The sequence below is a fragment of the Hermetia illucens genome, chromosome 1 (assembly GCF_905115235.1).
Source record: "Hermetia illucens chromosome 1, iHerIll2.2.curated.20191125, whole genome shotgun sequence".
Taxonomy (NCBI): Eukaryota; Metazoa; Arthropoda; class Insecta; order Diptera; family Stratiomyidae; genus Hermetia; species Hermetia illucens.
The window spans coordinates 108,433,348-108,444,434 of record NC_051849.1 but is presented as its reverse complement, the minus strand read 5'-3'; positions in this window follow the sequence as shown (position 1 = coordinate 108,444,434).

Below are 11,087 nucleotides of genomic sequence, written 5' to 3'. Positions count from 1 at the left end.
AGATCTTCAAACTCAGGCAGTGTGAGGGTCAGTGGGGCGTAACAGCTATATACGAATATACCGCTTATTTTTGCCCACACAAAGCCACTAGCCATCTGGCTCATGCTATATTGTATAGCTTCACGACCACACGCCCATATGACCTTCCCAACAGTCGAATCTGTGACCCATACACCACCGTGGAGATTTCTGTACGGTTCACTAACGATACCAATCTCCATCGCGGATTCGTAAGTGGTCTGCGCAAGCAAATCTTGTGCGACCCTGCAATTAGTGAGGATTATTTGTATTAACCTCATTTTTTCAAAGCAGTTAACGCCTTCCTGAATTCCGCGCATTTCCTTCGCACAAAATGCATTTGGGGTCTCTATAGCACTCCTTGACAATATATCCTTTTCCCCCACACCTTTGACATCGATCGGACTGACCGGTGCTAGTGCCTGCCTTTGCGAAGTGTCCAAACATTAAGCATTTGAACCACCTTTTTAAAGAGATCTATTCTCTTAGTCGGCAAACAACCCATGCAATCCGAACCTTCCCCACGGCCAACAACCACTGCACTGACTCCACTAGCAGTCGCGTTGTGGCCGTTTGAGTACCGCCATAAGCTTTTCTTAGTCTCAAGATAGATTCTACGCTGAATCCTTCTCTGGATGTTCCCTCATCCAGATCCTTGCACTGTAAATAGATCTCATGTTTTTGGGAACGAACCGCGACATTCTCCCCAAGTGAGTTTATAACTTGGTTACAAAGGTCGTCAGTTTTACCTACGCTTCGCTTTCAGCTCAAATATGAAATCCCCTCTGGGTCCTCCTCCTCAGATTTCACCTTCTGCAGTATCTTCGCGTATGTTAGATGTCCTCTGCTCGAGATTACAATTGCCTCTGGGCGAATTCGCACCTTCAGTCCAACCGCCGTTCTTATTTTCCTTCAGTTTCGCTTTACTAGCCGGCATTCCTGCTTTGGGCACTTTGGTCCCTTCTGAACTTTTAGTTCCATTTATTGGACTGGTCAAAACCCCTTTTTATCTTTTTGGTGCCTGGTGATTCCACAAAGCTTCCCAGTCTTTGTCTCGCACTCTCTTATTTGAGCGAAAGTCGATGACTTTGTGCTTTGGTGTCACTTGGGTCGCCTGTGACACTGTTGGAGCTGGAATGTCCGGCTTTTCCTTAAGCTTTCTTACTTCTTCCTGCGACCGTGTTCTCAATGGCTTGTGACACGTTGTGCTTATCCATGATGAATTCAAACATCTCAACTATTTTAGTCCCAAGCTGCATTAAAGGTAGTTCTTCTGGGTCAGGGCTCTGTTCTCGGTGAGTCCTGGCCAGATTACTCCTTTCACTGACTCCTTCACCTTTTTCAATTGCTGAGCTCCCATGAGCTTTCTCTTTTCCCGACTTTGGTATTATCCGTCTGTCCGTCTGCCCGTCTTTTTTTGAAGGGGAACAGTTTCAAAAGATACCGTTGGCTACAGCCAGAAGGTTATGTGGGACTCTACCTACTAAGACCACCACCTGTGATATTACGTCCCTGGGCTGGATCAGAATTTATCACGCACTGGTGTTCGCGCTAGCGCCTCTCGCCTGCTCCTTTTTCCGGCTGACTTGCTTCAGTCTAAGCTTCCTGCGGATAATTTCGATCACGTCTTTTGCTGCAGTCCATATTTCCATCGATTTCAACGTATGACTCAACTGAGTGAATTGTTCCCCGGTATTAGCTTCTAATACGGTTCTTTTAACTGGAAACCTCGGGCACATGTGGTGTATCCCCTGCAATGTCCGGGCACATTAGATAATATGGCCAGTCATTATGTCCAAGTCGATACCGGTATGCTCGATAACCTCCGGGTCCGCTCAAAGCTTGCGTTAGGTCGAAACCTCCTTCGCGTAGGGTCGTTCTATCCATCTCTGAATATCCCATATGATTTTCTGTATTCATTGGCCTTTCTTTGATTTGTTCCACCTCTTCTGTCACTCGGCGATAGTTTCACTTCGCGCGGACGGCCGTCCACGGGTACAAGGTTCTCCGGTGTACGTTCGATCACAAAGGGGTTATCTTTCTCTCGCCACAATGTCAGTTTTCTTCTAATGTATTTACTTTATTTTCAAGTGCATCTGCCCACCTTGCGAATCGTTCTAGTTGCTCCACTCTCCACATGCAGTTTTTAACTTAGTGGATCATTACGCCTAAACAATTGGGCGCAGACTGGAAATATACTATCTGTGCCCCAAATTTGATCTTCGTAGATATACTCTTCCTTCGCCTAGTGATAAGTACCACTGCATTCTCCATCATCATCATCATCATCAACGGCGCAACAACCGGTATCCGGTCTAGGCCTGCCTTAATAAGGAACTCCAGACATCCCGGTTTTGCGCCGAGGTCCACCAATTCGATATCCCTAAAAGCTGTCTGGCGTCCTGGCCCACGCCATCGCTCCATCTTAGGCAGGGTCTGCCTCGTCTTCTTTTCCTACCATAGATATTGCCCTTATAGACTTTCCGGGTGGGATCATCTTCATCCATACGGATTAAGTGACCCGCCCACCGTAACCTATTGAGCCGGATTTTATCCACAACCGGACGGTCATGGTATCGCTCATAGATTTCGTCATTGTGTAGGCTACGGAATCGTCCATCCTCATGTAGGGGGCCAAAAATTCTTCGGAGGATTCTTCTCTCGAACGCGGCCAAGAGTTCGCAATTTTTCTTGCTAAGAACCCAAGTTTCCGAGGAATACATGAGGACTGGCAAGATCATAGTCTTGTATAGTAAGAGCTTTGATCCTATGGTGAGACGTTTCGAGCGGAACAGTCTTTGTAAGCTGAAATAGGCTCTGTTGGCTGACAACAACCGTGCGCGGATTTCATCATCGTAGTTGTTATCGGTTGTGATTTTCGACCCTAGATAGGAGAAATTGTCAACGGTCTCAAAGTTGTATTCTCCTATCCTTATTCTTCTTCGTGTTTGACCAGTGCGGTTTGATGTTGTTGGTTGATTCGTCTTCGGTGCTGACGTTGCCACCATATATTTTGTCTTGCCTTCATTGATGTGTAGCCCAAGATCTCACGCCGCCTGCTCGATCTGGATGAAGGCAGTTTGTATGTCTCGGGTGGTTCTTCCCATGATGTCGATATCGTCAGCATAGGCCAGTAGTTGGGTGGACTTGAAGAGGATCGTACCTCTTGCATTCACCTCAGCATCACGGATCACTTTCTCGAGGGCCAGGTTAAAGAGGACGCATGATAGCGCATCCCCTTGTCATAGACCGTTGTTGATGTCGAATGGTCTTGAGAGTGATCCTGCTGCTTTTATCTGGCCTCGCACATTGGTCAGGGTCAGCCTAGTCAGTCTTATTAATTTCGTCGGGATACCGAATTCCCTCATGGCCGTGTACAGTTTTACCCTGGCTATGCTATCATAGGCGGCTTTAAAGTCGATGAACAGATGGTGCAACTGTTGTCCATATTCCAACAGTTTTTCCATCGCCTGCCGCAGAGAGAAAATCTGATCTGTTTCTGATTTGCCTGGAGTGAAGCCTCTTTGGTATGGGCCAATGATGTTCTGGGCGTATGGGGCTATCCGGCCTAGCAAGATAGTGGAGAATATCTTATAGATGGTACTCAGCAACGTGATACCTCTATAATTGCTGCACTGTGTGATATCTCCCTTTTTATGTATGAGACAGATAATGCCCCGCTGCCAATCGTCAGGCATTGATTCGCTGTCCCATACCTTGAGCACAAGTTGATGAACCACTTGGTGTAACTGGTCGCCTCCATATTTAACCAATTCGGCTGTAATTCCATCGGCTCCTGGCGACTTATGATTTTTTAGCCGATGAATTGCACGGACTGTTTCTCCTAAACTTGGTGGTGGCAGTATTTGTCCGTCGTCTTCAGTTGGCGGGACCTCCAACTCGCCGATGTTCTGGTTGTTCAGTAGCTCATCAAAGTACTCAACCCATCCCTCTAATATGCCCATTCTGTCGGAAATCATTCTCCAGCCAGGACTTAATCTCGCAAACGGTTTCATTGGCCTACATCTCGAACTCATTAAGCAGGCGTGCAACACCCGTCAGCCCAATATCGGTGGGCCAACCCTGCGTCCCATATAGCTCGGCGAGTCGATAATCGAGTCAAAATCAGCGGTAAAGTGCCTCGGCTTTACTCTTGACTCAAAGATGAGCTTTTTTGAGCAAATCAAAGCAGCAGTGAACAAGCTGGAGTTTCGGCGTTAAGTAGGTTAATGGCGAACATTGGGGGTCCTGCATCTAGCACGACGTCTTCTGATGAGTTCAACGCAGTCTGTCCTGCTCTACGGAGCAGAGGTATAGACTGGCGCTCTTAACAAGGAGGTATATCGTAAACGCCTCGCGCAAGTACAGAGACGGGAGCTTTGCGGATGGCGTCTGCATACCGCACTGTCCCTGAACCGGCCGTGATGGTGATCGCGGGAATCATCCCCATTGTCCTTCTTGCTAAGGAGCGTCAAGCCATTTACAAGCGCAAGGGAGATGAGCCAAGGGCGGTGGTTGCTCGCGAAGAACGGCAACGCACTCTAGACGACCAGCAGCTCTCGTGGCAAGATGAAACTAGACGCAGATGGACTGCGCGGCTCATCGGCAACTTAGGTGCGTGGCTGAATCGGAAGCATGGTGAGACTGACTATTTCCTTACCCAATTTTTAAGTGGGCGCCATCTCCGGATTGTGTGTTTTGCAATGGATTTGTGGACGACACCCACCACACTTTTTTTTCTTGTGGAAGGTGGGATGGGGTTCGTCAGCAGCCCTATTTAAATACAAGGGATCTCTCTCCAGACAACATTGTCGAACAACATTTCTTGTAGAAGGTGGGATGGGGTCCGTCAGCAGCTCTATTTAAATACAGGGGATCTCTCTCCAGACAACATTGTCGGAGAGATGCTGAGGACAGCTGACAGGTAGAGCCGTGTTGCCCATTACGTTCGGGCCCTTCTCGTTGCTAAGAAGATAGAACTCGACCGGTGGAGGAGCGGGATGGCAGGGGGTTCCTTGAATTGACAGTTCCCTTCCTCCTCTCCCCTCCTGTTGGTGAAAGGAATTCCCTGATTCGGGAACTAGCCCGAAGTAATGTGACAAACGGTTCCAGGCTAACTATGTGACGATGGGGAGGCGTTTAGTTGGTAGTCCGACGACGTACCAAACCAAGAATCCAACAATGTGTGCGTGAATGCATTCACCTACCCTACCGGGCATTCACCTACCCGAGGGCGGCTTTAACTATGTTAGCCACTAGGTTAACCACCTCGGTTTCACCCAGAGGCTTGTCTGGTTTAGGTATGAGAATCAGTCTCTGCTTTTTCCACTCTGTAGGAAGTGCTTCTTCCTTGAGACATGTGGTAAATACTTCGGCAAATATATTTGGCTCTATATTCACTGCCGACTTAAGTGCTTTGTTGGGGATACTATCCTTACTTTCTGCTCATTTTTTTTGGAATTTTCAGAAACTCTTCACCGCTTACCATTGGAATTGCGGGAGATCGGTTTCTGTTTCGTTGACTGCGTGTTCTGGCCTTGAGGCTGATCCTGCGGCATTCTTCGATTTCAAGGTTCCAGCAAAAGTTCGGTACTCGTTTCTGAAAACCAATATACCTTGTCATGGATGCGTCGCATACTCTTCTTTACTATTCGCCAATTTGGGAAGCCTTATCATTTGCCTTTCCTTCTAGCGTTCTGTTTGCAGCAGGACCTCTTTGAAAGTTTCCTTGTCACACCTGTTGACTGACCATTTGACAGCTGTCTTCTCCAAGCAATTGAGTTTTGTATGTTGCTTGATTTCGATAATTATAGCCTAATGATCGCTGTGTGAGTAAGTTTCACTAACATGTCACTGGAGATCCTTGGTTGAAGTGTCTCTAACGATTGTGACATCTATCGCTGAACCCAGTTCCCTTCTTCATCTTCGCTAGAACAAGATTCAAACCAGAAAGAGCTTCAAGTAATACACGTCCTCTTACATTCGTTTCTCGGCTGCCCCATTTTTCAGCCCATGCATTAAAGTCGCCGGCCATGATTTTGAATTCTTCACTATCCTCTCTACTATTGATTGGAACTCCTCCCTTGAGACTTGGTGCCGCATTGCAGCTGTAGACGGATGTACCACGTATTTTGGTTCGCGTGAAGTTACTCTCGAGGATCTTAATTGCTCCGATTTCCGCTTGACTATATCGTCGTTTTTCTGCTTTTATCCGCAAATTCCTCGTCAATTTTACTTTCAATTATCGTCTGGGAAAGCAGGTCCTAAACTGCTTGGCAATGGTTGAAATTTGTTTCTAAGAACCTCATTTGCGCATAGTGTTGATTGCTTTTTTTAAACACAGGACTTATGCTGCTGCCTGAGATTTGGGGCTATTGATGTCATTTATTTTTCTACAGGACAGACAATTGGGCCTTTCATTACAAACCATTACAATGTCACTTTTTTTCGCCATTTACGGCACAGCTTGGACCTGTCGTGTACACTTGTACAGTTTTTGGCCATGCGCTCAAACTCGAGATTCCTAAATCATATTTTCAGTGAAATATGCTCTCGTAGCTGGCAACCGATCTGGACTTTGCTGTCGGTGACAGCTCCTTTTGGCCATACGCCTTCCATAGTCGGAAAATATTAGTCTCCTGAATTGACGGTACACCTAGTTGGGACCGTAGAACTTGGCAAATTTCCTCCTGTGTAGTAATCTCGCCTATGTCCTTACATTCAATGACTACTTGATTTCTTCTAAGTTTCTAAGTGCTGCGTTTCTCCGAGTGACGACTCAATTTGTTCTGCATTTTTAAATTCAAGCAGTAAGTCACCCCTCTGTGTTTGCCTAATACGGTTCACACTTTCACCTAGACCCGCCAACGAGGTATCGGTTTTGATCCTGTGCAGAATGTCGATGTACGAAGATCGCTTTTTTTCGTTGTGATAAGCGCATCGGATCGACTTCTTTTCTGCAGCTTCCTCCTGTGTTTGATTTTAGTTCAAGTGGAACGTTCAATGCTCTCGCCGTCTTTTGCATGGGAACCTGTAGTCTTCTGTTGAACAAATTTCTTGCTTTACCTGGAGGCGTTTTTTTAGTTTCTTGCTTTCGGCTTCGTGATGGAGATTCTACTTCTCTGTTAGCCTCTCTCACTATTTCACGGAGCTCCGCAGTTTCGTCCCTACCTGATGTAATTTGCATCTACAATAGTGCTGGAGCTTCACTTAGATAAGAGTCCTCTTCTTGCTAGTTTTCGCCCTTCTTTAAATATCTTCAGTCCATCCTCTACTTCTAAGAATCCAGCCATAATGAGCAAGTTTTTTTATCGCCTCAAATTTACTATTCGCATCCTTCACCGATGCGCCTTGATTAATTTGCTGGCCGTCGTCGGCTTCGTCTGTCCATCTGCTTGTCTGCCCGTTTGTCCGTCCGTCTGTCCATCCATCTGTCATACCCGACTTACTGGCAAACGGCTGAACCGGTGGTCACGAAATTTGGTGAGAACATGTGAACTGTGTGTCCTTTTATGTTACATGTGAAACGAATGACATGATTTTTCGTTGGGATTGAGGGGGAAAGGAAGGTGTACATTTTTTTTGCACAAAATATAGCATGTGTGGTGTCAAATTAAAGGTCTGCTTTCCTAAATTGAACATAGGGGAGTGAGGACCCAAAATGTGAAATAGGTTTCGTTCTCAAAACCTACGCAACGTAAAATCGGTTGTTTAGGATAAGCATGCTATTTATGTCTTCAATATGTACATATACTAGCAAGTTTGGAAAGATATGAAGAAATATTTTGAATTTGTAGCTAACTCGGGAAAGATATATGCCCATAGAAGTTCCTTACATAAGATGAAGACAAAACGTTTGACTTGTTTTCTTATAAGCTGCTCTATTATTTTTGAAGTGTATCGCTACGGTCTTGATTGATTATTGTTATTTATTATTTTTGAATACTTTGTATGAACTGAAACACATTGGGACTTCAGCATTACATGCTGGCCAGCTGATGTCAATATTTCTGTGAAACAATGTACAGCCTGGTCGAGTGCCAGGTTTGATTTTAAGGACACATTTATCTTTTAATGCGGAGAGATGTATTTGCGATAGTTAAGCCAAGCTGTCTGCTTTGCCGTCAGTTTGGTAGGGTCGGTAAGAATTGATTGGAGATTTGAAAAAGTTATAAGAACCGGCGGATGATCGGAAATTAGATCAAAGGACGGTTGCGCAGATAGTTGGATTCTCTTTATATTTCTCGCTATGCCAAAGTCGATAGGTCAGGTATTTTACGGCGATCACTTAGTTGATTTGATGGTAGCTCGATAATATATGGAATTCACAGTTGGTCGATATGGTAGCCCCGAGGATTTTAGCCTTTAGGCGAGATCAGTCTCAAGCCCAATACGTGTGTTTGGTATAGGACTAGGAAACTGTTCTGTAGAGAAATTAAATCTCAATTGTACAGTAGAAATTGTGACAGGATGGCCTCATTTTGCTCCGCATGATGAAACATTCTGCTCCGCATGATGAAACACTTGCTATATCTTAGCATGTGTCATGTTCCATGACGTAGTGTTTCATACGATTTTTAATGAGGATTCCTAAACCTCCATGACCATCAGGATGCTTAGTATCGCAGAATTTGTAAAATTATATTTGTCGGTGAGATGAGTCTCCAATATAAGGAGGATATCGTTCACACTGTTGAGGAGGAATACTTACAATTCAATTTGCGTTGCATTTTATGTTGGTTAATATCATTCGCATTCCAGTGTTAGATTGTAGCAGAGCTCATTTTTTTTAAGGTTTTGTGAACAAAACCTTATTAGAATCGATTCGATGTCTGTCTGTCCGTCTGTCTGTCTGTCTGTCTGTCTGTCTGTCTGTCACACCCGATTTATTCGGAAACGGCTGAACCGATTGTCACGAAAATTGGTAGGAGTATGTAATCTGCCGTTCCCTTTACATGCAGCAACTGACGCCATTTTGTGTTAAGTTTAAGGGGGGGCTCCCCATACATGTGAAAGGAGGGTGCAAAATTTTTTTTCATAAAATGTGGCCATGTGGGGTATCAAATGAAAGGTCTCAACTAGTACTTTTCGAAACTGGTTCAATATTTGATATTGGGTGAAACATAGGAGAGTGAGGGCTCAAAATATGACCCCCAAAAAGTGTAACAGGTCTCGTTCTCAGAACCTATCCAACCGAAAAATCTGAAAAAAATCTCAATAGTGCATCTCTACGAAATCTAGGCCTCAAAATATATCCGGTTCCGATATCTGCACAAATAAAGTTAATAATAGTATATTTCCACATTTTAGAAATTTACCCGGCAACCCCCCTTATATTCATCCCAGAAGTACAAAATTTGGCATGCGTATAATAAAGAACATAATGCACAAGCTAGTCAAGTTTGAAGAAAATCCAACTATTATTGACAAAGTTATAGGGGGTAAAACTTTACCATTTTTTGTGAATTTCGGGCACTCTTCATGCATGACTGCATGACGTCATCATCACATATCAATTCGTCAATACCACAACCAAATGAGTTCTTATGAATGGGGTCCCAAAGAATTATTTTGTTTTAGTTTTTTAGTCATTTGTATATGAATATCAACTGTGTATGTAGGTATATAATATATGCGTGCTAATGAACTTTGTGAGTAGTGCCTATTCAGATAGATATAAGAAGTAAATCGGAAATATGGGTACGATCAATTTATATACGTGCATATATGTGTACGGTATTCGGAAATAGGCAGTTTGTTTGTTTAGGGTGAGCGTAATATCTATGGCTGTAATATGTACGTATGTCTCGTTGTTTGGAAAAATATGAAGCAATATGTTGTTGTACGGATAGAAAAATGTGCGTTGAAATTTCTTACATAAGATGAACACAAAACCTTTATACCCGAAGCGCGAGTTTCCGGTATTCCGACTTGTTTCTTTTGCATTGAGCTCCTAATTGGAGTCATGCATATAATGAGTTGGAACAATATAGACATTAGATTAAATGACCATTCAGTACATTGTGTTGAGTCAGGACAATAGAATATCAGAGCATCAGTATAAGACAGGCTCCCCTGTGTTTTATTAGGCACTAGTATGCTCGGAGAATTGGAGACCGTGGTTGGGTTTAGGTCGCCTTTTAAAAGCTGAAAGCTGAAAGCTTTTCTAGCTGTCTCCAAAAGAAATATTCGTAAGAAGTGCATCGCCATCGCCCGACGGGATCCAGTTTCTTTGGAGTCAGGTTTTAATTGCGAGGATCATTTCAATGTGAGTTAACATTTCTTAAACTTTAACCACAAGCTTAATTGATAATATATTAGATGACCGCGTTAGATTTTTGTGTCACTATTATTCAAACCCAAATTAAGTCACAAGAGAAGAGATTCCGCAGAATCTTCAACTGGCCCAAGATTTGAATCCCGCTCAGTGCAAATCCATTATTCTTGCAAGCTGCGAATCGTCCGGAAACATATGTTTTATCGGCGCCCAGGTAAAGATGTGAGTCAAATTTCATATGCACCGTTGTTAGGGCAGAATTTCCGCGAAAGCCGTGTAAACATTGTCCTAGCACATTGATTGCACTCCTCCACTGGCACATGTTAACCGTGGCGGGACTAAGGGTTCCTCATCGTTTAGATGTGACTAGGATCTACCTATCTAACCCGTTATGGACTTTCTTCGAATGATCTCCGACAGTCATAATTTGCGTTTTCGAAATCTGTAAATGTTGAGAATTAAAGATTTTCTCAGCAAAAGCTAACGTATTCATTTGTTTCTACATCAAGTAACATCACGGAAACTTGATCGACCGAAAATGGGCTAATAGGCTAATTACGACCATACACCCTGCGGATCATTATGGAGAAGTATGCGTAGTTTGGATCACTGCTCCCCATACTCTTCATTAATAAATGAACAAGAAGTATGTTTGGAGTGCTCTACCAGGAGGGGCATTTTGGAAGAATAGATAAATATTATCAGGCCAACGCTGTATTGAAGTAAATTTTCAGAGCGAATATAGAGTGTGCTTGGGTTTATCTTTCCAAAGCTGTTATTTGCTCTTGTATTC